Here is a 25,580-nt window from a genome sequence, read left to right as displayed (position 1 = left end):
ACCACGGAGTTGGCCTAGAGAAGGCCCAGAGTGCCAGTCTTGGGAATGGCTCCCCAGCGGCTAGCACCCTGCTGCCAGGAGGCAAAGGGGAAGAAGCAGGCAAAGAAAAAAGGCATGGTGGTGGCTGGAGCTCCTGGCCACCAGGGGGTAGCAGAACCCTGTCTGAGAATGCCAGGCTTCTAGATTTCCCCTCAGCCCTGGCAGCTTCCTACAGAGGGCACAGCACTAGGTGCTCCTTGAGGGCTGGGTAGTAAGAGAGAGCAGATCCTTGCAGAGGGGAAGAGCTAGGGCCTGCGCGGCAGGAGACCAGGATGGCTGCCCAGTGACCCTAAATAGCAAGTCCCTCCTCTACCCAAGCCACCTCCTCTCTGTAAAAACAACCCTGACTGAACCCCGTGGTCCTCCACAGCCAGCTGACCTGTTTTGCTTTGGGAAGCAGGGCTCCAGGGAGGGTTCATCTCCTCCCCAGAGGTGCCGCATGTTAAGTGTGTTAACCCCAGAAGGCAAAGAGCTCTATGGGAGGAACTGGAGGGTGGGGTGGGATTTCAGGATGGCAGGCCTGTTCTAAGGAGGGCCTGAGGGAGGCCCACACCCAAGGCTGGAGAAACTGGCCCTCCACCCTTCCCTTCTCACTCCAGAGCTTTCGTTATCCAGGGGCAAGGGAGACGGTGCACAGGCAGGGCCTTCCCCAACCCTGGAGTCCACCGTGACACACGGGGGAAAGTGTGCACCTGCACTCAGGCAGAGCTAATGAGGTGCCAACAGTCCCTCCTTGGGGGGGGGGGTGACCCAGATCCCCAGGGAGCCCCGCCCCCCAGTGTTTTGGAGCTGTGTATAAGAGGTTTGGCTGGCCCTTAACCACCTGCTGGGGAAGCCACGCTGAGCAGCAGCAGAAAAAAAAAGAAAGAAACGGCAACAGGAAGGAGCACAGGAAACACCTGTGTGTGGATGCAGGTGGCTCATTCCAGTCGGGTGGGGTTGCGGGCGGGCAGACAGCCCTCAGCACTTAGGCACAGCTCTGTGCTCCCTCTGCAACTGTGAAGGGTGTCATGGGAGGGATGGTGTGTAGTTCAGCTTTTTGGGGTGGTAGGCTGGCTGGGATGGCAGAGGGTAGAGAAGGCAAACAAGTGGTAGAGCCCAAGCCAGCACCCAGAGCTGGCACAGCTTGGGCCTGCTTCAAGGTCCCCTGCAGGAGGGTTGCAGTCCAAGAACCAACCCTGGGGCCCCACTGGTAGGGCAGGACTGTCCACTTGCATCCAAAGCACAGCCTGTGTGGTGGGGAAAGAGGAAGTAAACACTGGCTGACCCGGTTCTGGGAAAGTGCAGATGGCTGACTGGGCCGGCAGGAGTGCACACAGCTCAATCCACAGGAGAGGACAGCCTAGTCGAGAAACGTAGGGTGGAAAAATCATCCCAGTTGAGGGTCATCTGGAACTGTCACAGTGGCCCTATATCACTGCTCGCCAATGCTAGAAATGGATAGGGCTCTTACGTTTCTATCCCCTATACGGAGAGTCCCCAGGCCACAGCCCAGCATTCAACCCTAGCCAAGGGTCAGGGCAGGTACTGTGAGCATAGCCAGGTACAGGTAAAGGACTGTCAAAGCCAAGACAAAAAAAGAGCCTTAATCCTTTGCCCCATCAAGCCTACCTAGTTTAGAGCAGTGTGGATCAACTACTCAATCCCTCTCCATCAGCAACCTGAAGTCAGACCGGATGGCCTCCTACATCCAGGCCCATGCCCAGGTCTGCAAGATGATAGAGGGCAGGGAGAGTCCCTGTCCACCCTCCTGTACAACATCCCCTCCCTCAACACACACAGCTTCACAGGTGCCTCCCACAGGGCAAAGCTGCTGCTCTCAGGACTGCTCACTCCCCACCCTGCTGTCATACAGGTTCAGGGAGGCATTCATTCCTACTGCCCCACACTCCTTAGAGTCAGGAGCCTTCTGCCAGCTGACGGGAGGTTGATGATACCATCCGAGTCAAAGGCAGCTGGGTAGGGAAAGTCTGTGCCCGCCTGTCCTGTGTAGCCTGTGCAAGCCTCTGTGGGGTGAACAGAAGGAAGTGGGCCTCCCAGGCCTCTGACACCCTCCCAGTACCCCATCAATCAAGTCCACCAAGGCCACAGCCATGCCTTGGCTGTCATCATTGGACTCTTCCTGGGAGGAAACTGATAAGAGTGCACTGTAGAAAAAAGGGGCCAGGCTGAGGTAGTCCAGGATCTGATTTATTGTGTGGGTGGTCACTGGAGGCTCACCCCCCCTCCCCACCCCACCGCCACTCTCCTCCTTTCCTCTTGTCCTCTTCCAACCTTACCTTTCCTCCTGTCTCCCACTCTTCTTCCTCATGTATTCAAAGCTGCAGAGAACCAAAAAGAAGAAGAAAAAAAGGCATGTTTGTGAAGGCAAAGCAGATGGGAAGAGGACTGCTGCTTAGTCTCACCCACAGAGCGGGGGTGATTTTCTTGTGTTTCTATGCCTGGTGTGTGGGTACAATTTGCTGAACCCTCAGCATATGACATGTTCCCTCCTTTCCTTCCTTATGCCTTCTGCCCCCTGACAGCCTTGAAGTTTCCGGTTCAGGCCATACACCCACCATGGACAGAAGGCTTGACTGCTAGACCTGGGTCTTTTGGGCCTGGGTAATACAGGAGGATGACCTTGGGAGGCACTCCAGGGCCTGTGAAAGTGCTAAGGAAGAACAAGCTATCAGTAAGAAAATAAGACGGTCAGCGGCCTACAAGAAAGGGGCCTCTTGTTTCAGAAGACTGTACTGGGGTGATGGCCATGGTTTAAGTTTGATGTCAACAGTTAAGTCTCACTTGTCTCTGAATACACCCAGGACATATGGAACCTCAATAAATGCTGACTTACAGCAGCTGAATAAGCAGATGAATTGCTAAAGCTAACACCTACGTTTCTGGTTATTTCCTCTGAGTCTCCTTAAAACCTCCTCCTCCACCTCCTCCTCAAGCATCATTATACAAACATCACTCCACAGGATTCCATTCTAGGCCCTTTTCTCCTTGCTCTAGAAACACACTCCCTGAACCACCTTCTCCATCCCCTTGCCTGCCATCTCTAAGCTGAGGCCAGTGACTGACATGGCACTCCCCTCCCCTCCAGACCCCCCTCTCTCCAAGTGCTGACGGACTAGACACTCCTTTTGAACAGCATGTTCCAAATCACTCAACATCTCAAAATCTGTTTCTCCTCCAGGGCTCTTGGGGTTACCAACTACCCAGATATCCAAGCAACACAACTGAGCCTCATCCTTGACTTTTTCTTCTGTCCCCTCATTTCAGCCACCTTTATCCTCTCAATTAAATGCCCTAAGTATTACTAAATTCTACCCACTTCTCTTTCTCGTCATTGACACCACTCAGATCCAGGACACGCTGGCCTCTCATGTAGACACTAAAACTGCCCCCCTCACAGGCTTCCTGCCCCTGGTCTTGCCCCTCTTCCATCCATTCTCCATAGTGCAGTCAGAGTGATTTCTAAGACATAAATCCACCACTACGCGCTCTCTGTTAGGGGAAATCCCAACACCCGCGACCTGGCTCACAAAGCCCTTGGAGTCTATTCCCCTCTCCAGCCTCACTTCTGCCACCTAACTTCTCGCTCTGCACTGAAGACTCAGGGCAGGGCTTGCTTGCCCCATCGTGGTACACTCTTCCTGCCCCTCATCTTGCCTTGTTAATAAGCCTGTTCACCTGAAAGGCTTCACCCTAGACATCCCAGATTTCTCCAGGAAGCCGCCCTCCCTGTGCTCTTGTCACAGGAGCCTGCACTTCCCCAGCAGGGTACTGATTCCACTCCACTGCAATTGCTCATTTACTTTGCATTTGCCAATGTACAGGGTGGGGCAAAAGTAGGTTTACAGTTGTGAGTACGTGAAACAGTTTATCCTTGTGTTATTATTTATTAATTGTTGTATTACAAACAACTGTAAAACTACTTTCCCCCCATTCTGTATATATCCATAAGTATTTGCTGGCTCTTCTACTAGATAATAGGCACCACCCAAGTCCCTTATGGAGGTTGGTCCAAGTTTTTTGTTTTACTTGTTTTTAAACAGCTTTATTAAGATTAAGTCCACATACCATGCAATTCACCCATTTAAAGCCTACAGTTCAGTGGCTTTTAATGTAGTCACAGAATTGAGCAATCATCACCACCATCAATTTTAGAGCATTTTCATCAACCCCCAAAAGAAACTGCACCCCTTAGCTATAATCCCTTGGGCCTTCACATCCCCTTATCCCCATCCCCACCCTGAAGCAACCACTAATCCAGCGATGGCGAACCTTTTGAGCTCGGCGTGCCAGCATTTTGAAAAACCCTAACTTAACTCTGGTGCCGTGTCACATATAGAAATTTTTTTGGTATTTGCAACCATAGTAAAACAAAGACTTATATTTTTGATATTTATTTTATATCTTTAAATGCCATTTAACAAAGAAAAATCAACCAAAAAAATGAGTTCGCGTGTCACCTCTGATACGCGTGTCATAGGTTTGCCATCACTGCACTAATCTATACCTATACAGATTTGCCTATTCTGGATATTCTTTTTTAAAATATATTTTTATTGCCGAAACCGGTTTGGCTCGGTGGATAGAGCGTCGGCCTGCGGACTGAAGGGTCCCGGGTTCGATTCCGGTCAAGGGCATGTGCCTGGGTTGCGGGCACATCCCCAGTGGGGGATGTGCAGGAGGCAGCTGATCGATGTTTCTCTCTCATCGATGTTTCTAACTCTCTATCCCTCTCCCTTCCTCTCTGTAAAAAATCAATAAAATATATTTAAAAAATATATATATATATTTTTATTGATTTCAGAGAGGAGGGGAGAGGGAGAGATAGAAACATCAACGATGAGGGAGAATCATTGATCGGCTGCCTCCTGCACACCCCACAATGGAATCAAGCCCACAACTTGGACATGTGCCCTTGACTGGAATCGAACCTGGGACCCTTTAGTCCACAGGCTGACACTCTATCCACTGAGCCAAATCAGCTAGGGCTATTCTGGATATTCTTATAAATGAAATAAGGTTAGGTCTTTCCAACTTACCCAGTTCTAAGATTCACCTGAGAACTGTCCTGGAGATTCAAATTCAGAGTTCTGGGGTGGGGTCAGGGAATCTGTATTTTTTAAAAAATATATTTTATTGATTTTTTACAGAGAGGAAGGGAGAGGGATAGAGAATTATAAGCATTGATGATAGAGAAACATCAATTCAGCTGCCTCCTGCACACTCCCTACTGGGGATGTGCCCGAAACCAAGGTATATGCCCTTGACCAGAATTGAACCTGGGACCCTTAAGTCCGCAGGCTGACGCTCTATCCACTGAGCCAAACCAATTAGGGCAGGGAATCTGTATTTTTTTTAAATATTTCTTTATTGATTTCAGAGAGAAAGGGAGAAGGAGAGAGAGATAGAAACATCAATGATGAGAGAGAATCATTGATCGGCTGCCTCCTGCACACCTCCCACTGGGGATGGAGCCCGAAACCCAGGCATGTACCCTTGGCCGGAATCGAACCTGGGACCCTTCAGTCCACAGGCTGACGCTTTATCCACTGAGCCAAGCCGGATAGGGCGGGAACCTGTATTTTTAACACATGTTCCAGGCAATTCTCTATTTAATTAGGTTGCATCTTTCTTTACTATCCCCAGCAACCAAGGTCAAATGCAGATAGGTGATCAAGATTAGCTTTTGATGAATACCTCTAACACTTGTATCTAGCGCTTGGCTCCCTATAGCCAGACTTCCTAAGTGATGTCTTGGTCTTATCTCAAATACAACCTCAAAACATTTCAAGTATGTTCAATGCAGAATAAGCCTGGACACTCAAAATATTCCCCATGGTCCCCCATAAAACACAGCTCTTTAAAATGCACTGTTACCACCCCATCCCAATTAAAGAATGGAAGGGAAGCCTGATCAGGGGACAACATAGAGGGAGAGCTGTGAGCCTGGTGGAGGAAGTAAGCAAATTGAATTCATAGGAGCCAGAGGGGGTAGAGTTAAAGAGGTAATCAGGGGCTTAGTCACCCAGGCCTTCTGGAGTAGCTGAGGAGTTTGAAATTTACCCCCAGGGCACTGGGGAGCAATCCTAGGGCTTGAAGCAGGGGAATTTTGAGATCACATCTCTGCTTTCGAAAGGTCACTCAGGCAGTCATGTGGAGGCAAGAAGTTGTGATGACTCCGAAGCTGTGGTCAGAAGGGATAGGGATGTGGGCCAGGATGGAGGCAGTGGGGATGGAGAGGTTAGCATGAAGAGATGTTTTGAAGGCAGAATAGACAGGATTTGGAGACTGACAGGATGTGGGAGATGAAAGAATGAAGCCCAGGTTTCTGGCCTGGGTGATGGATGGATGGTAGAATCTTTTATTGAAAATGGGGAGCCCCAGAGAACCAGGTTGGGAGGAGAGTGATAAGGCCCATAAGGGTGGCGTGGGAGCCGTCCAAGAGGAAGTATCCGGAAAGAAGCGAGAAGAGAAGGCTGTAAGCTAGAGGCAGAAGCTTGAAAGTCATCTATGTTTTACAGAAGTCTCATATGCCTACTGTACAGCGACCAGTTTTTGTTCCTCCCACACCTGTAGTCCTTTACTTGCCTCTCCATCCTTAATTTTAACCTACTTATGCTCATGAGGTTTAGTGTGGCCTCCCCAGACTAATGTAAGGCACTTACTAAGCACATTACCTATCTCCAGTATTATCTTGCCTCAAGCATAGACCTGGGTGTCAGTTTTTTCAGGACATACTTACAGATTGTCATCACTCCAAATACCTCTGCTATCTGCCCCCCAAGTGCCTGAAATTTCCATCATTAAAGCCCATCCTTTGGGTTAAGACAGTAGTGTCCAACTTGTTTTAGGAATAGAAACCTTTTTTCTCCCTGAATAAACCACATAAAATTTGGAGAAGTAGGGAAAGATGGGTGAGCAGAGGCCCGGAGCCTGTCTTGCTAGACCTCCCTTCCCTTCCTTTTCCAAAGCAGCCCCTGACCTGAAGAACCATCTCCAGAGCATGGCTAGAAACATATCTGACAGAGTGAGGACCTCTGAGCAGCCAGGTGGGGCCAAGGGCTGATATTCATTCTGGTTTTGCCAACAAGTTACTGGATGACTCTGAGCAAGTATTCATTTCTTGAGTTTGGGACAAAACTGTCTGGCTCTTCAAATAATGTTGTGAGCATCAATTAAAAGGGCAGGCATGGCTCAGTGGTTTGGCTCAGTGGATAGAGCATCGGCCTTCGAACTGAAAGGTCCCAGGTTTGATTCCCGTCAAGGGCACATGCCCGGGTTGTGGGCTTGATCCCCAGTGGGGGGCTTGCAGGAGGCAGCCGATCCATGATTCTCTCTCATCCTGGATGTTTCTATCTCTCTCTCCCTCTTCCTTCCTCTCTGAAATCAATAAAAATGTATTTTTTAAAAAGGGCAGGCATGAAAAGATGTTTTGCAAAATAAGATAAAGAATAATCAACGCATATCTGAAAAATGTAGATAAGAGCACACACAACAAGAGTAACCTACTTCCCAAATGTGGAATATAGGTCTAGGTAAAATCCTTTAAACTTTAGAAAGCAGTTATCTGAGCTGAGAGGTAAAAAATAAATACGGCTTTTACAGGGGTCTGAAGAAAGCAGACATCAGTAAGGAAAAAAAATTCCTGTGATCTGGGTAGGAGATGATGTAGAAGGGCAGGTCTTTAAAGTGGTTGGCCTTGCCCTAGCCAGTTTGCTCAGTGGTTAGAGTGTTGACTGAAGGGTCACCAGTCAACAGGCATGTACCTCAGTTGCAGGCTTGATCCCTGGCCCTGGTCGGGATATGTGCAGGAGACAACCAATCAATGTGTCTCTCTCACATTGATATTTCTCTCTCTCTGTCTCTCCCCCTCCCTTCCACTCTCTCAAAATCAATGGAAAAATATCCTCAGTGAGGATTAACAACAAAAATAATAATAAAATGGTTGGCCTTAACAGTTGATATTGAAAGCTTTCCAAATGTCTCATAAGGTTTAGCACCAATACTCTGCAGCCTCGTCAAATGCTGTGGGATGACTTGCTGTCCCCCTAATACTCTTGTGTCCTTTTATGCCCTTGATTATGACTTCACCTTATATGCCATCCAGCTGAAATGAGATATTCCTAGGGAATGAATTGATCCTTTATCTATGAGTCCATTTTACCCCATTATAACTATTGCATTAAATTTTTTGTTGTTTCCTAACCATTTAAACTTTGAATTCAAGGGCAGAAAACACATCTTGGGTCATCTTTACACTTGGAGTGCGGGAAACGAGTTAGGTCGGCTCGCGTGAATTGCGCGTACTCCGCGGGAGCCGTCTTTAACTCGGTTCATATAGATTTGCGGTGGAGTGCGGGAAACGTGTAAACTCGGGCCGATTGTAACTGCGTATTACCAAATATTTGTTTGTAATCCACCCTTTTGGTGGATGGAACAAAACCAAAAGACAGAGCCATCTTATATTTTGGCGGGAAATTCACCCGCACTCCAAGTGTTTATATCCCCAAGGCCTAGAACAGGGAGTAGAACACAGTAGGTGCTCAATAAATGCTGAGTTAAATTCTATCTCACACATGTCCCCAAGAGATACAGAGGCATCAGGCGTATTGAGGTGTAACTTTAGGTCTTATCCCCAAAGTGGGCAGGAAGATTCTAGCCCACTATTACTTCATCTCTCCTTCATTTGATTCTCTTGCTTAAAGAGTTACAAAGAAACCCACAAACGATTATGACTATTGCAAGCTTTATGAGGCAACTTGTGGGAGCCAAGGAAGATCTTGGAAATAGAATTGTTCTCCTGAGAATTTTAGCACAAAGTACACCTTCCCCAGAAAGAATGGCTCCCAGGCCAAGGAAAGCCTGTCAGTAACTAATTCTATTAATTAATCTAGAAAGATCATATCTTTCAGAAGTGGATTTGGGAGTGAGGGTAGGTAAGAAGCATAAAAATAAAATAAATAATAACCACAGTGTATATTTACTGTATGATTACTGGTGCCTAAGTCTATACAAAAAGCTTTACTTGCATTGTCTCATTTAATTCTTACCACTGTGTGAAATACAATTCTCATCCTACCATATAGAGAAGAAACCTGCAGTTGAGTTGTTACTAATTCACCCAAGATCACACAGATCCAAGCCCTAGCTTGTTTGGCTCAGTGGATAGAGTGTCAGCCTGCAGACTGAAGGGTCCCAGGTTTGATTCCGGTCAAGGGCACATGCCTGAGTTATGGGCTCGATCCCCAGCAGGGGGGGGTGCAGGAAGCAGCGAATCAATGATACTCATCATTAATGTTTCTATCTCTCTCTCCCTCTCCCTTCCTCTCTGAAATCAATAAAAACTTTTTTTTTTTTTTTAAAGGAGCCAAGACAAGACTCCAATGCCTGACAATCTGACTCCAGCATCCAGAGAGGGTGATATTAAACATTTCAGTTATATAAGGAACATCTCTTAATCTAATTAACCATTCATCAATGCTTTCTAGTAACATGGCTTCCCAGGAGGCTTTCCAGTAGAGAGGGAACACCCCTTTTGCCATCACAAAATCACTAGTCCACTTGCCAGTCAAATGGCACTCTGCTCATTCACCAAGTTCCTGTAAACCTGACAAGTCCCTGAGGAAGGAACCCACTTCCAGGATACAGGCTACATTTCTGGTCCTAACTGTGAGGCTGAAGCTTCTGGAAGGTGGTGACTGCCCCAATGCCATGTGATGAGCTGACAGCCTTCTGCTGATAATGCCCTGAACTCCTATGGGCTACAAACCTAAGAGACAGTCCACAGGAAGAACATGTCCTTAGATCACCAGGTGGCTTTAAGTCACCAAAGTTCTCACCGGTGCGGCAGTCTGGTGTAGTACTGCAGGACACAAACCTGTCCTTATTTTTATCATCCTGTTTCGCAGGTTCCATCACATTACTTTTCCCTCTCAGCTTGTTTCTGTCCAGCCTGAAACATCCTATCCTTCCAGTTTGGCTTTCTGTTCCTTGGTGATTCCTATAGGACACATCACGATTTCTTACAAGGCGAAGAAAACATTTCCTTTTGTTCCTCCCTAGTGATCCTCAGCATTCTCTCAACCCTGTGTCAGAGACACATGGGATCTGTGTGTTCAGAAAGCAGGCTCCAAGGCCACTTAAACCCCATTCCTGGCTCCTAAGTGATGACTCAGAGGTCATATAGATGTAATTATAGTTGATATATTATAAATATAGTTGTCCTAGTTGCTGTAACAAAATACCACTGACTGGGTGCATTATAAACAACAGAAACTTATTGCTTATAGTTCTGGAGGCTGGGAAGACCGAGGTCAAAGCACCAACATAGCTCTGGCCGGTGTGTACAGTGGTTAGAGCGTCGGCCCACATGCCAAAGGGTCTCAGGTTCAAGTTCTGGTCAAGGGCACATACCTGAGTTGCAGGTTGTTTCCCCGCCCCAGTCAGAATGAGTGTGGGAGGCAACCAATGGATGTGCCTCTCTCACATCAGTGTTTCTCTCTCCCTCTCACCCCTTCCATCCCTCCCTTCCACTCTTCCTAAAAATCAACGGAAAAATGTCCTTGGGTGAGGATTAAAAAAAAAAAAAAAAGGCACCAACATAGTCATGTAGGCCCTCTTCCTGGTTCATCGTCTTCTCCGTGTGACTTCACGTGGTGGAAAGGGCTAGGGATTTCTATGAGGGCTCCACCTTCATGACTTAAGCACTTCCCAAAGGCCCTACCTACGAATACCTTCACATCAGGCATTAAAATTTCAATATATGAACTTTGGAGGGACTACAAATATTCTGACCATAGCAGTTAGAAATATAATTGTAAATATAGTTGAGTTTTTTTTTCCTATCTAAATACACTGCCTTATATTTGTCAACATTAAATCATATATATATATATATATATATATATATATAGTGATTTCAGAGAGGAAGAGAGAGGGAGAGAAAGATAGAAACATCAATGATGAGAGAGAATCACTAATCGGCTGCCTCCTGCACGCTCCACACTGGGGATTGAGCCCACAACCCTGGCATGTGCCCTTGACCAGAATCGAAACCGGGACTCTTCAGTCCACAGGCCGATGTTCTATCCAACTTAGCCAAACCAGCTAGGGCTCCATTGATTTTGAGAGAGTGGAAGGGAGGGGAAGATACACATAGAGAGAAACATCAATCTGAGAGAGACACATTGATTGGCTGCCTCCTGCACGCACCCTGACCAGGGCTGGGGATCGAGCCCGCAACCAAAGTACGTGCCCTTGACTGGAATCAAACCTGGAACCCTTCAGTCCACAGGCTAACACTCCATCCAGTGAGCCAAACCGGCTAGGGCCAAGGATATTTTTTCTATTGATTTCCAGAGAGTGGAAGGAAGGGAGGAGGCAGGCGGAAAGAGAGAAACATAGATGTGAGAGATACATCAATTCATTGCCTCCTGCACATGCCCCAAACAAGGTTGGGGAACCTGCAACCCAGGTACATGCCTTTGACTGGGAATCAAACCTGTGACCCTTTGGTCTACAGGCCAATGCTCTAACCACTTAGCACCCCGGCCAGGGCTGTTTTTGTTTTTAATCCTCACCCAACAATATTTTCCTATTGCCTTATTATTATTTTTTAAAAGCACCATCTCCCTTTATTTTATTATTTTTAGTTTTTGTTAATCCTTATCCGAGGATATTTTTCCATTGATATTTAGATAGAGTGGAAGAGAGAGGGAAAGACAGAGAGAAACATCAATGTGAGAGAAACACATCAATTGCTTGCCTCCTGCACAAGCCCTGACCAGGGCTGGGGCCAGGACCAGGGCCAGGGCTGGGGAGGAGCCTGCAACCAAGGTATGTGCCCTTGACCGAATCGAACCCAGGACCCTTTGGTCCACAGGCCAACCCTGTATCCACTAAGCCAAACCAGCTAGGGCTCCACTGATTTTTAGAGAGTGAAAGGAAGGCAGGAGGGAGGGGAAGGGGGAAGAAGAGAGAGAAACATTAATGTGACAGACACATCCACTGGTTGCCTCCTAATCCCCAACTAGGGGCCAGGGCCAGGAATTGAAACTGCAACCCAGGTAGTGCCCTTGACGGGGAATTGAACCTGTGACCCTTGGATGTGTGGGCCAATGCCCTAACCACTGAGCACCACTGGCCAGAGCTATGTTTGAGTCTTAAGGTGTGTACATAAAAAGACAAATAGAACTACTTAGTTCCTAGAAAAGGGGTCACGTGTAAATTCTCACAATGCTTCACACATTTCTAGAATAGTAGCCAATCACAAAAGGCAAGAGCCTGAGATGAAGAATAAAAAAAAAATTGGGTCCTGGTGTTGAGAAACCAAATTATCCCTCTTTATGTCTGAACCCAAGCAGCTGAATGTTGCTGGAGAAAAACCACCTATTAGGCCAACTAGTTTATCTTTAAACTCATGATCATAAACTTCAAATGGGTACCCAATCCTGCCAAGGCTGTCCTACTAGCAAAGCTGTAAGTTTGCTCTCCCTCTCCCTTGCATTTGCATCATCTTCACTTTCATCAGTTACGCTGATTATCACAGTGGAAGCATCCTGCTCCTACCCAAGTTAATCCTTCCAGTTTCCTTATATCCTCCCATGGATTTCACTCCTATACAGGTCAAGTAAGCCTTCTCTCTACTGTATCACTCCCAATGGCACAAAAACATGCTCTAAAACCCTACCATCTTTTTTAAAAATATATTTTATTGAATTTTTACAGAGAGGAAGAGGGAGGGATAGTTAGTTAGAAACATCGATCAGCTGCCTCCTGCACACCCCCTACTGGGGATGTGCCCGCAACCAAAAGTACATGCCCTTGACCGGAATCGAACCTGGGACCTTTGAGTCCGCAGGACGACGCTCTATCCCCTGAGTCAAACCGGTCAGGGCCCTACCATCTTTTAAACATCCCCTTTGCACGGGCTGGATAGCTCGGTTGGTTAGATTATCGCCTCCGATACTCCAAGGTTGAAAGTTCCATCCCCGATCAGGGCACATACAAAATCAATTAATGAATGCATCAATAAGTGGAACAACAAATTGATGTTTCTCTCCCTTCCTTTCTCTCTGGAATCAAGAGATAAAAGAAACAAACATCTCTCTGATCCCCTATGCCTCCTAGTTATGCCTAAATTCATTTGCTCCCTTCACAGCAAAACTTCTCTCGTGTTGACTACATGTAGTCGGTATATTTCCTAACTTTCCCGTTCACTCTTCAACTCATTATAGTCATATCCACATTTCTGATTTACCAACATGAATCAAGCCAGCGCCACCAATAATATTCTCCAGTGATCTCCAAGGCGACCGACTCAAACCATACCTCCAGCCCAAGTACAACGCTTGGCAGCACTACACACAGTTGACCACGTCCCTCCTACCTGAAACCTTTCCTGCCCTTAGATTTCGCAACTCAACATCGTGAATTTCCTTCTGCCCTCCTGGCCGCTCCCTCTCCGTTTCCACCACCCTATCTCTAAAGGCAGGAGTGCCTAGGATTTGGCACCAGAACTTCCCTTCACTCTTTCCTTTAAAGTCAGGTTAAACCACACGTATGGTTTCATCAGCGCATGCAGTTTAAAAACACTTGATTTAGTTGCTAACGACTAAACATCTGGAAATTTTACATTTTAAATCATCCAAATTTCTGATTCCCTTAAAAAACTCGGATTTGTCAATATTGTTGGTAGCATTCTCTTAATTAATAGAACAAACGCAGCAGAAGCTGTTTGTTATCCACATCTAAGGGAGTTGAGAATATAATCCTGAGTCCGATTCCCAAAAAGCACCAAAAACTCTCCTCCCGGAGCCGCCGGAATATCCAGTCGGTCTTCCGTCAACTTTACGGCCGGTTGGTTAGGTCACGCCCGCAGGTGCACCCTGGGGAGGGGGAGGGCGACCGCCCTCTGCGCGACTCCGGGACTCCGCCCGCCCCGGGAATGGAACAGCCCTCAGGGCAGAGACAAGAAGCGCACGTTTTGAAACGCAGAAGCACACCGCGCCAAAAACAAAGTCCTTTCGGCACCAGACTGCCACGATCCCGTAAAAGCGTCAGGTCTCGTTTCCCGCTGGCTTTTCCGGGCCGAGGTGGCCCAGGGACAAGAGGAAGCCCTCTTCTGGGGCGGAGAGGTTCCCCAAAGCAGCCGGGAAGAGACAGCTCTCCTCGCGGTCGCCGGATTGTTTGAGAGGAGAACGCGCCGGGACCGGGACCGCACCGGCCTAACTCCCCGGCGGGACGCGGTGCGGCGCTAGGAAGGCGGGTCGGGCAAGGCTTAGGGTGGAGACTGGGGCGGGGCCTGCCCCGAGAAACGCCTCAGACCCAGCACCGAACCCCGCACGGGCTTCTTCCCAACACCCTCACCCCCTTCACGGGTTCGGGGCGGGAGTCTGCGGTTCAGGAACTAGGTTAAGCGGACCCGTGATCGCGGACCGCCCAGGGGCGGTGACCTCCGCCCAAGAAACCCCACCCAGCGGGAGCCCGGACTTCGCGGCGCCCGCGGAGCCCACGCGCGACCGGGCGAGAGCGCGGGAGGGCGCGTGCGGCGTGACGTGCCTCGCAGCGCGTCCCGTTACGCCATCGCGCCCGCTTTTGAAAGTTGGCGCCCGGGGCCGCCTCCCATGCTGCCCTGCGCCAACCCCTCCCCTCACCTTTCCTCCCCCGCCCTCCACTCGTCGCCGGGCCAGCCCCCCCACCCGTCCCTTCCCTTATCAGCACCCGCGGCCCCGGCAGCGCCGACGCAGGCGCACTGCACCACGCGGCCGCCATTTTGTGTCCGAGCCTGTGGAGCGATTAAACCGTGCGCGGAGCTGCTTCTTTGGCGGCAGCGGCGGCGCGGTGGCCGGTGCGGGTGCGCGGAGCTAGCCGGGGACGCCAGGTGGCCAGAGCGGTGGAGCGGCGGCGGAGCGGGCGCTGCGGGGGGTGTGGCGCGGAGGTAAGGGGGCCCCGGGTGGAGGAGGTTTCGCGGGCCGCCTCTAGGTGTCACGATGGGGCCGCTCCGGTCGGCGCTGGCTGCAGCCCGGCGCCAGCGCCGCCGCCGGGGGGTGTTTGTCTCCCTCTACCGTCCCTGCTGCGGCGCGGCCGCCGCCATTGCCCGTCGCCGCCACAGCCCGGCCGGCCCCCCCCAACACACACCCGCCCGCTAGGCCTCCCTCCTGGCGGCGCGCTAGGCCTCCGGCGGCGACGGCGACAGAGGCCCGCGCGCCGGCGACTCCATTTTCCTTCCTTTGTCTCTGCCCTCGAGACCGGCTCTTGGCTCGACCGATCACCCGGCCGCGGCCCGCCCTGTGCCCTCCGCCACTCCCGAGGCGGGTAGCCGCAGCCGACAGGCTAAGCTCCGTGCCTCGGTTGCCGCGCCCGCTTGTCTCAGGGCTCCCGGCTCTGCCGCCTCGCGCGCAGCCGGGTCTCCGTGCCGTATGGGTGTCGGGCCCTGGCCAACGCCTCTCGGGCTGCCCATCCTCCAGCCCGCCCGGTCCCCGGAACCTACCCGGCTGCCCGGCTCGGCTGCTCGGCGGTCGCTGCCAGTCCGCGCGTCGCCGCCGCTGGTCTCCGTCTCCACCGAGTGGCGCAGGCGGCGCTGCTGCGAGCAGAGGGACCCCAGAGCTGCCGAGAGCTCCCTCTGCAAGGCTGGCTGAGCTACTCGCGCCTCGACGCCGCCCGAGCGGGCGGGGGGGACGCGCGCTCGCCGCCCCCGCCGGGCCCCGCTGCGCCCCTAACCTAGCGCCCGGGCTCTTGGCGGAGCCCTGTCGGTGCGGCCCCCCACGGCGGGCGGAAAAGACCTGAGTTCTGAACCAAGTCGTTTTTCGGGAGCCAGGGTCCGACTCCCCTTGCAGGGAGTGATAGCCTGATCTTGTGCGCCCAGAGATCTCAAAGGGATTAAAACTGATCTCAAGTGATAGGACAAGTTCCCGAGTTCTGGATGATGGGCTGGCCGACTCCGGCAGGCGACCCTTGCGTTTCCCTCGCGCTTTCAAATGCCCTGACGCCAACTTAGTACAGTGTTTAGTACTTGGGGCTCTAGCACTAGGCGAAAGCAGTTCTGAGTTCGGCAACACGATCTAAAGCTCCAGTGTCCAGTGTACGGCAGAATGAATTATTTTGACTTGGCTGGTAATTTGCCCCTACGCTGAAATCTGAGGGTTGATGTTGTAATTGAATCTTGGGTCACTAGCTGCAGTTGGTTTATAAATATCTACGCCTAATGTAACTACTCTTTAGTAGCAGACTTCCTGTAGCCCCGAGTTCAGAATTAAGTAAACATTTCCGTACGTAATCTTCATGCTTTCTTCCGAATTTACATCAACTAGTCAAGTTAATTCCACTACCCTATAGGCTGCAAAAGAAGTCAAACCGGGCACGTATATTATTACTATATTACATTTACTCCGTCCTTAAGCCGTCTTGCATCGTAAAAAAAGCTTTCTGTTGAATTGTCTCTTTGCTCTTTGCTCAAATATTCTAGTGCCTTAATATAGTATGGTCCGGCAGTTGATGTAATAATAATAACTCCGCCTGATTTGGAGAGAAGAAAGTCTTGGTTAACTTTTTTTTTTTTTTTTAAGAAAAGTTACGTTAAGTTTATGAGGAAATTAAAACATCCTGGTGCTAAGCAAATTTGTCAGTCCACTATGTGTAATCTCAATCTGTAGGCTTTTGCAGCGTTCTGCCTCCGTAGGGGAGGCATCCCTTTTTGAACCCTACAAAATGTTCCTTCTCCCCCTCCTTCACAATAAAATTGCACTAACTAAATGCAGTAGCATTGATGGAGTGTCAAGTTTGGGAATAGAACCACACTTAATTGTCTAATATATTAGTCCATTTGTGTAATTTTTTGCACTCTTGTGATTTTGGGTATTATTTTCCTTTTGAAATTCTGGATGTCAGGTGGCATGTTTTACTTATTAAATAAGCTCCACATGCATTAAAAATTAAAATCCAGCAGGTCTGTAATTGAGCCAGGAGTAAAGCTTCTTCCCCCTCCCCCCCATGTTAGCATTGTGCTCCACAAACCATATTTTGCTTCTTAATTCAGTTGTGCGATATGCGGTCATTAACTTCTAAATCTTACACACCATTTATGCTGTTTTAATGATATAGAGCTTATCCACAGAGTTGCTATCCTTTGTGATTTCCCGAATGCCAGGATTCATACTTTGTTTTTATTGGAAAGGAGATCTACAGAGAAGATAAATTGAGGATATAAGGTTACCCAAAGGAACTTATTATTTAAATCAGTGGTATGAGGAAGATTACAACAGAACTGTTTGTCCACATAGGAAAATGCTGCTTATTTAAAAGTAGTTGTAAAAGTCATTTTAGAGATTTGTTCAACCAGCATAAAATGTAGGAGCTGTAAAAGTTATCCTTAAGATGCATTCAAATTCTACAGTCTTTAGGATTTTGCTTTAGAGAACACACAAAAATGAGGACACTCACCTAAGACTTAAGAGGGGCTCGGGCAGTTGCGGAGGCCATCTGTGGCTGACAAGTGCCCCGAGGAGGAATCCTGTGGCAGAGCCTTGCACCATGGTGCCTGCTGACAGAAATTCACCTCTAGAGACTGTTTTTTTGCTTCAGAGATGTTGCTGGTATTAAATTTACTCCATATCATCTACTTTATAAGCTCCATTTTATTTTTAAAACCAGAAACCTAGTTAACCACTTATCTACCTTACTTACCTATCTTGATTCCAGATGACTTTAGGCTCTTTTGCCAAAAATTAGGTCCTCCTTCAAACAACTAAGAATTGTCATAATTTAGTATTTGAAAAAGAGCATACAGGTTTAAGAAGTAATAATGGCAAGTAACGATGACTTTGCAGACCATGGATCATAGCTATATATATAGATTTGGCATGCCATATTTCAAACATCCCTAAACTTGATCTTCCCTGGTAGTATCTTTGTTGTTGTTGTTGTTGGTCCTCACATGATATTTTTCCTCCATTGATTTTTTAGGGAGAGGGGAAGAGAGAGAGAAACATTGATGTGAGAGATCCATCAGTTGATTGCCCACACCAGGACTGGTGCTGGAGATGGAACCTGCAACCCTTTGGTGCACAGGCTGATACCCTAACCGCTGAACCACACCAGCCAGGCTCCCAGGCAGTATCTTTGCGCATTTTCTCAGTGATTAGTATTTGGGTGCAAAAAAGTGGTATGGTATACAGACTGCTGACATATACCTCAAGAACAGTGATTTTTTTCCACACAGAGTCTTCATTTTTTGTTGCCCTTAGAATATTCAGGGGCATAAATCCTCATTCCCTTTGAGAGTATATGGACTCCAATACAAAAGTTTCTTAAACGAAAAACACTAGTCCTCTATGTTTTAAATTGCTTCTCAACAGAGAAGACTTCAGGTTCATCTAAGAAAGATTATATCAGCCTAGTTTTGTGGGCTGTAGTTAATTATGAGTTGGATTCCCTCGGTTATACCTCTTATGCTAAGTTCTTTGAAAACTGTTCATTCAAATTTAGCTCTTTTCATTTCACTTGGGAATCCCCCCAAACCCCTTCCCCCTTGAAGGTAAGTTCCACTCTACCACTGCCTGAAGCTTTTCTTTTTTATTTTTAAATATATTTTTATTGATTTCAGAGAGGAAGGGAGAGGGAGAGAAATAAAAACATCAATGATGAGAGTTGATCAGCTGCCTCCTGCCTGCCCCCTACTGGGGGGTCGAGCCTGCAACCCAGGCATGTGCCCTTGACCAGAATCAAACCCAGGATCCTTTAGTCCGCAGTCTGACGCTCTATCCACTGAGCCAAACCAGCTAGGGCTGAGGTGTTATTTTGATAACCACAAATCTTTAGTCCTTTATATATTTTAGCAAATGTCTAAAAAAACACTGAGTGTTTTATTATTGGCTTAAGATATTTATGGAATGGGCCAATTAATAAGATGACATTTTATCAGTCTTCATCTTGTCCTAAGTTTGTTTTTCATATTGTATGTGCATTTGTGTGTATTTAGTATTCATAAAAATGACTTATGCTTCTGTTTTAGAATGGTCACGGAGCCGGGGCCAAAGAACAAGATGCACTAGTGGACAGACTGCTGACCAAGGGCTTGAGAGCTGGATTCTGTTTTTCCTTTTCAAACTGACTTTGCAGCCACGGAGAGGTATACTTCCATTTCTTGGTCTTAAAAATAGAAGTAATAAAACCCTCCTTGGGTTGGAGGATTTGCTGGACCATTCTTGGGTATAGGAGACACAAGAGGGTGCGTGGTTAAGGGCATACAGGCTTTATGGTCAGAAAGTCCTCAGTTTGAAACTCTGTACTACCATATACTAGCTGGATGACACTGGGCAAGTTACTTAACCTTTCTATGCCTACAGCCCTCACTTGTGAGAGAATAACATTAATTACAGGATATTCTCAGAGTTGAGAATGTGGTAAAGCATTAAGTATCATTTTGGGACTGTACATAGAAAAAAGAACAGGAAATGGTGGCTACTTTGCTGTAGAAAACTTTGGAATATATATTTTTTGACAGTATTAGTTGAAGTCTTGGTAAATGACTTCCAGAGTCTGTTGCGGAAATTTGTAATTTTGAAGAGGAACAAACAGATGGAATCCTGTTCTTGGGGAATTTGGTATCCTGGATAAAAATGGTCCTAATTGAGTTAGCCTAGCTAATGACCCATGCTTACATCGGAGTATTAGTTATAGTCATTATCAATTTTTTTCTTAAAATTTGAAAGGGTCACTTAAAATTTATTGTGGCCTACACTTTCTGCTATAAAATATAATAGACATCAGAGGGAACTTAAAACAGGCTTCTCACAAATGTCAGGATCTGCTAGGCTTTGGATCTCATAAACAACAAAGGTAAGGTGTTGGGTGTGAAAATTCTATCTTCTCAGGCTACCAGAAAGCACTTCTTTCTTATCCCCTAGAAAATGTGAAAATTGTTTAATTTCACTTATGTAGTGGCAAAAGGAGGGTAGAGGTGGAAATTACAAATGCTGAGATTAGGTGAACATATGAATAAATCATCTAAGTGTACTAAGATTTTTCTTACAAACTATGCCTGAAGCATATAGAGAGGAAGAAGGGAATGAAAGCTCTACTATTCTTCAGATCTCTATTTTCCAAGTGGGCATCTTGGTAGGTCCATAAGATGGGAAGGACAAGGTCTTTGTGCTGGTTTTCTGTCGTTCCAGAAGTAACTCACACTCTACAGGTTCCTTTAGAAGTGTTGATACAAAATACTAATGAACTGCTGAAAAGAAAAACAAGACTGATTTGAAAAGCTATTGAGAAAACTAAACTAAATAGTTTGGGGAATGGGGTTGTAGAAACATGTTGGTCACTTTTAAGTGCTGTGACTAGTTTGATCCCTGTTTCTCAAACTGGGATATAAATACCCTTAGGGTACAAAGTGTATGATTCCTGGGTACTTGAAGCTACAAGATAAGCATGACCCGTCTTCTTGGAGCTTCAATTGTGCTCATTGAGGGGGCGGTGAGTTGAGTAATTTAACTGGTAAGTAATTAAAATATTTTTTACATTGAAATAGGTATATATTTTATGAACAGATATGCTCTCTGTAAGACTTGTCTAAGATTACACAGGTCATCAAAATGGGGCATGAATGGCTGGTGGTGGGAAGTGTTCTTTGTAAAGGTACTACAGTAGAAACCTTTGAGAAGCGATACTTTTGAGCTATAGAACAGCTCTATCATCCAGCTCTTTAATTTTCCCCATAGCATCCTACTGTGAAATGTAGATGTTAAATTGTATTAAATGGTGCTTGTTCGCTTGCATGCGTGTTCCTACAAATGTGCGACATTCGCAAGAGTTCAGCACAGTTGATAGGCAGTTCTGGATAGCGAGACCAAGTCAGAAATATTGTCAAAAGAAAAGAGGAAGAATGAACAAAATCAGGTCTAAAACTATAAAATAAATTCTATAAAACAATTTTGAAAACACAACAGGTTAACTCAAGCATAATTAACAATTTATATAGATCCCCCCCACACACACACTTTGATAAGTAAAATAAAAATAAAATGGCTAAATTCTAAGCTATGGACCTTGCAGTTTCTAAGATTATTCAACAGCATCTATTCTTAACTTTTGTGTGCTTTGCTAATGTTACTTATGTTCCTCTTAATGTAAGTGGTACTTAAAAATTACATGATCTATAGTGATAATGCCTACTCTTTGAATACAGGTTTTATATTTGAACCTAATTGGTTCTTAGACATACCAAAGTGACTTTTTCTGAAATGATGTGAGTTGGATCAATCCAGATATTTAGATATCTGCAGTACTTACTGAACACTTGTAATGTGTTTGATCATACTTTGAGAGGTTTTTTAAAAAATGCAATACAAAAAAAGAAATTGTTAAGAATAAAAGTAAAGAAAAACCCAAACAAAAACCTGGCACATAGCAAGAGCTCAGTAAGTTTGAATGAATGAATGCCTAGGGCAGTGATGGCGAACCCATTTTTTTTGGTTGATTTTTCTTTGTTAAATGGCATTTAAATATATAAAATAAATATCAAAAATATAAGTCTTTGTTTTACTATGGTTGCAAATATCAAAAAATTTCTATATGTGACATGGCACCAGAGTTAAGTTAGGGTTTTTTGTTTTTTTTTTTTCAAAATGCTGACACTCAGAGCTCAAAAGGTTTGCCATCACTGGCCTAGGGAATAAAATTAAACATTAAAACAGTAGTCAGAACAAAATAAAACACTAGTATTGGTAGGGTGGTTAGGTTTGGGGTGACTTTTCTTCATTTTCTATAGTTTGTATAATGTAATTATTTTATAAATGCATCCCCCCCCCCCCTTTTAAATTAGATAAAGCAGAATTACCAAAAATTGGGAATAACAATATTGGGCCATAGGGGACTGATTAAATTGATACATCTATATAATAGGTTGTGATACAACCATTATATTATGCATAGATATATTATGTATAGAAATACATAAAGCAGCTCTGGCTGGTTTGGCTCAGTGGATAGAGCGTTGACCTGCTAACTGAAAAGTCCCAGGTTCGATTCTGGTCAAGAGCACATGCCCAGGTTGTGGGCTTGATCCCCAGTGGGGACTTGCAGGAGGCAGCCGATCAATGATTCTCTCTCATCATGGATGTTTCTATCTCTCCCTCTTTCTTCCTTTCTGAAATCAATAAAAATATATATATATTTTTAAAAAACATAAAGCAGCCGAAACCGGTTTGGCTCAGTGGATAGAGCGTCGGCCCTTGGACTGAAAGGTCCCAGGTTCGATTCCGGTCAAGGGCATGTACCTGGGTTGCGGGCACATCCCCAGTGGGAGATGTGCAGGAGGTAGCTGATCGATGTTTCTCTCTCATCGATGTTTCTGACTCTCTATCTCTCTCCCTTCCTCTCTGTAAAAAATCAATAAAATATATTTTTTAAAAAACAAAATATAAAGCAGATTGCCAAATAGTATGCACACTGTGTTCTCCCATGTGAGAGTAAATATGTGTGTGTATACAGGGTGTCCCCAAAAAATGTACACACATTTTTTTCCTGATAGCTCACTTGATGTTTCTTTTTAGATTTAACCCACTGGAATTAATAATATTCAAGTGTGTATACATTTTGGGGAGACACCCTGTATAGGGAGGGGACTATAGATATAAACCAGAATGCTTATATAAAACCTATACGTTTATATTCTGGCTTATCTGAGTTTTCTCCTATTACCTGTATTGGTTTTTTTTTTCCTTGTTTGGGGGAGGATAATTGTAGCTGAGAACCAAGATATACATTGCTACCTGAATTAATCTAAAAACTTTTAGCTGACGCAATATTATTGAAAGCCTGTATTTTCATTGGAAGAGCCAAGTTTTTGGTTTTGTAGTTGTTGTTTTTTTTGGGGGGGGGGGAGTATAAATTAATTCAGTAGGTTAAATAGGGAATGCTACATGCAGAGAGGGAAGATCAAGTATAAAAGCAAAAATATATATAGTTAACCTGAACTCCATGGGAAACAACTTTATTAATTATAATACAATGCTTATCTGTAGTTTTTTAGTCCTTAATCTTATAATTTCTACTCATTTCCAAGTTATTTAGGTACAATTTCCCCCCTCTCTCCAATGAAGATATATATCTGTAACAGTGAGATTCTTTTTATTTTTATTTATTGCTGACAGTATTATATTATTTTTATTTATTTATTTAAATATGTTTTTATTTATTTCAGAGAGGGAGAGAGAGATAGAAACATCAAATGATGAGAGAGAATCCTGCATGCCCCCTACTGGGGATTGACCCTGCAACCCGGGCATGTGCCCTTGACCGGTATTGAACCCGGGATCCTCAGTCCTGACTGACGTTCTATCCACGGAGCCAAACAGCTAGGGCTATATTCTTTTTAAAAGAAAATAAATTTATACCTCCTTCACCTATTTCTCCCATTCCCCACGACCCATCTCTGGCAACAACCAATTTTTCTTTTATACAATCTGTATTGTAAAAATTTTTTAAAGGAGAAAGGAATCCAGTACAATAGGAAGAAATACTGAAGCTTTCTGATACCCTATGTTAACTTCAAATTACTAGGAAGGTACTTCCTTATTGCTGGATGTTAACCTGTTCCTTTAAGGGCAGCAGTCCTTTGGCTTTTTGCCTCTAATATTTCTCCTCCTATTCCCCGTTGTTTTAATTATTTCTAACATAAGAGTAAATTGACTTTGAGTGAGAGCCAAATTAATTGTAAATTTGAGGGCATAGATTTTGAAATGTCGGTTCTTGACTCTTCTTAGTAGTAGATATTTTCTGATTTAGTGATTTCTAGATAAGTGTACATCTTAGCTAGTGGCTAAGTAGGTTATCCTATCAGGTATATACCTATAGCTCTAAGCATTTGTTGCACTGAAATTAAATACTCCATTTCTTGTTTTAAAAAGAGGTAGATGATACACCAGCTTTCCCAACAACAAAGGAGGAAATAGAATCCTAAAATGTTCTAGATGGGTGCGGGCTTTTGAAGAAAAAAGCCGATATCTTAATGTTCTGTGCAGTGGGGAGAGAGGGAGTTCTATAAACAGTAACTACGCCCTAACTTTGAGAAGCCTTTATAGTTTAAAACATATTCTAATGGAGGAAAGAGCCAGTCTGTATATTGTAACTTATGTTTGTGGTATTTTTGCCCAACACAGGGATTCCTCTTTAAATTTCTTGGACTTCAGGTGTAAATGCTACCTGGTAGAGTGGTGTGCATTAACCATCTTCATCTAAATAGGTTTCAGAGCCCTAGCCGGTTTGGCTCACTGGTTAGAGCGTCGGCCTGCAGACTCGAGGGTCCCAGGTTCGATTCTGGTCAAGGGCATGTACCTTGGTTGCGGGCACATCCCCAGTAGGGAGTGTGCAGGAGGCAGCTGATTGATGTTTCTCTCTCATCAATGTTTCTAACTCTCTATCCCTCTCCCTTCCTCTCTGTAAAAAAAAAATCAATAAAATACATTTTAAAAAATAAATAAATAAATAGGTTTCAGAGATTTCTGCCTGATTTCTGGGTTACAAACAAGCATACTGCAAAGCTAGAGAACCACCTTTTGCTCCACTCTAATGTACAACTTTACCATATGCAGTTGTTGAAATTTCCTGTTTGATTTCTTTCAGCTGGAAACTGGACATACTTGTCCCCTTCTTACCTATAAGGATGAATCTAATTGATAACCTAAAAAAAGTGTAGAATGTTAAAAGCCAGGAGAAATTTTAGATCATCTGGCAATCCCCTCATTTTGCAGATAAGAAAGCTCAGAGGCAAAGTGATTTACCCAAGGTCTTGGTATAGAACAGTACATGTCTTTTTTTGTTCTTCCTTAGACTGGCTCTAATTAGTTTCTAGGTTTCATAGAATAGCTTGCATTTACTTCTGTAGCTAATTATTTTATATGGATTCAGTTTTTTAGATCTTTTGACAGAGAAACATAATCAATATATGTTTAGAAAGCATATATCTTTAGAAAAACGTGGAGATTGTACTTTACTGCTCTCAAATATAGTACACCTGTTCACTGGCACACATTGGGGTTTTTGTATGTATTTGTCAGAATTTTTTTTAATGCCGTCACCAACTTTAAAGTTTATCCATGTGTATAATGCATTACTAGGCTCTAGCAGTCGCTAATATTAAAGCTTGGAATCTAATACCAAGGCTGTTAGGACTTTGAGCTTATTCATCTCTTTCTGGATAACCCAGGACTTTTTCAGAATCCTTTAGTAATTTCCCTGGGATAAGAACAGACCATCCTTGGGAGGGCTGGTGTTGGTTAGCACCTCTATTTTTAGTGTAGTCCAGATGGACCTCTGAAATGTCAAAATTATTTCAGCCCACTACTTTTTATTTGTTTACATAAACTCTGGCATAGCATAGTCACTATCACATATGGTAAAGTAGGTACAAACTATTTTACATTCACAGAGATATGGTATGGTGCAGAACTATTCTATAACAATAGGATACTCTAATTGTTTTTAATATATCTTGTGTTTCTGTTTTATACTTGTAACTTTCTACTATTTAACATTTTTGTTAT

The 25,580-nt window shown here is 45.2% G+C and overlaps 1 protein-coding gene across 5 annotated transcripts in view; it reads left to right on the top strand.

Moving 5' to 3' along the window:
* Window positions 1–14,810: 14,810 nt before the first annotated feature.
* Window positions 14,811–25,580, top strand: part of CTCF (CCCTC-binding factor) — a 43,293-nt gene continuing 32,523 nt past the window's right edge. For 4 of the 5 annotated variants that reach the window (XM_070398165.1, XM_070398163.1, XM_070398164.1 and 1 more), the window contains exons 1-2: window positions 14,811–14,977; window positions 19,049–19,165. The gene's annotated coding sequence lies outside the window, so the exon portion shown is untranslated. Of the gene's footprint in view, window positions 14,978–15,884; window positions 16,397–19,048; window positions 19,166–25,580 lie in introns of those variants that run through there. The other variant, XM_070398162.1, reaches the window with a different exon arrangement.

Source organism: Myotis yumanensis, unplaced genomic scaffold (genome assembly GCF_028538775.1).
Source record: "Myotis yumanensis isolate MYYU_CA2020_CCGP unplaced genomic scaffold, mMyoYum1.0.hap1 SCAF_18, whole genome shotgun sequence".
NCBI lineage: Eukaryota > Metazoa > Chordata > Mammalia > Chiroptera > Vespertilionidae > Myotis > Myotis yumanensis.
Note: the sequence above shows the minus strand (reverse complement) of the source record. Positions and strands in the feature narration are given on the sequence as shown.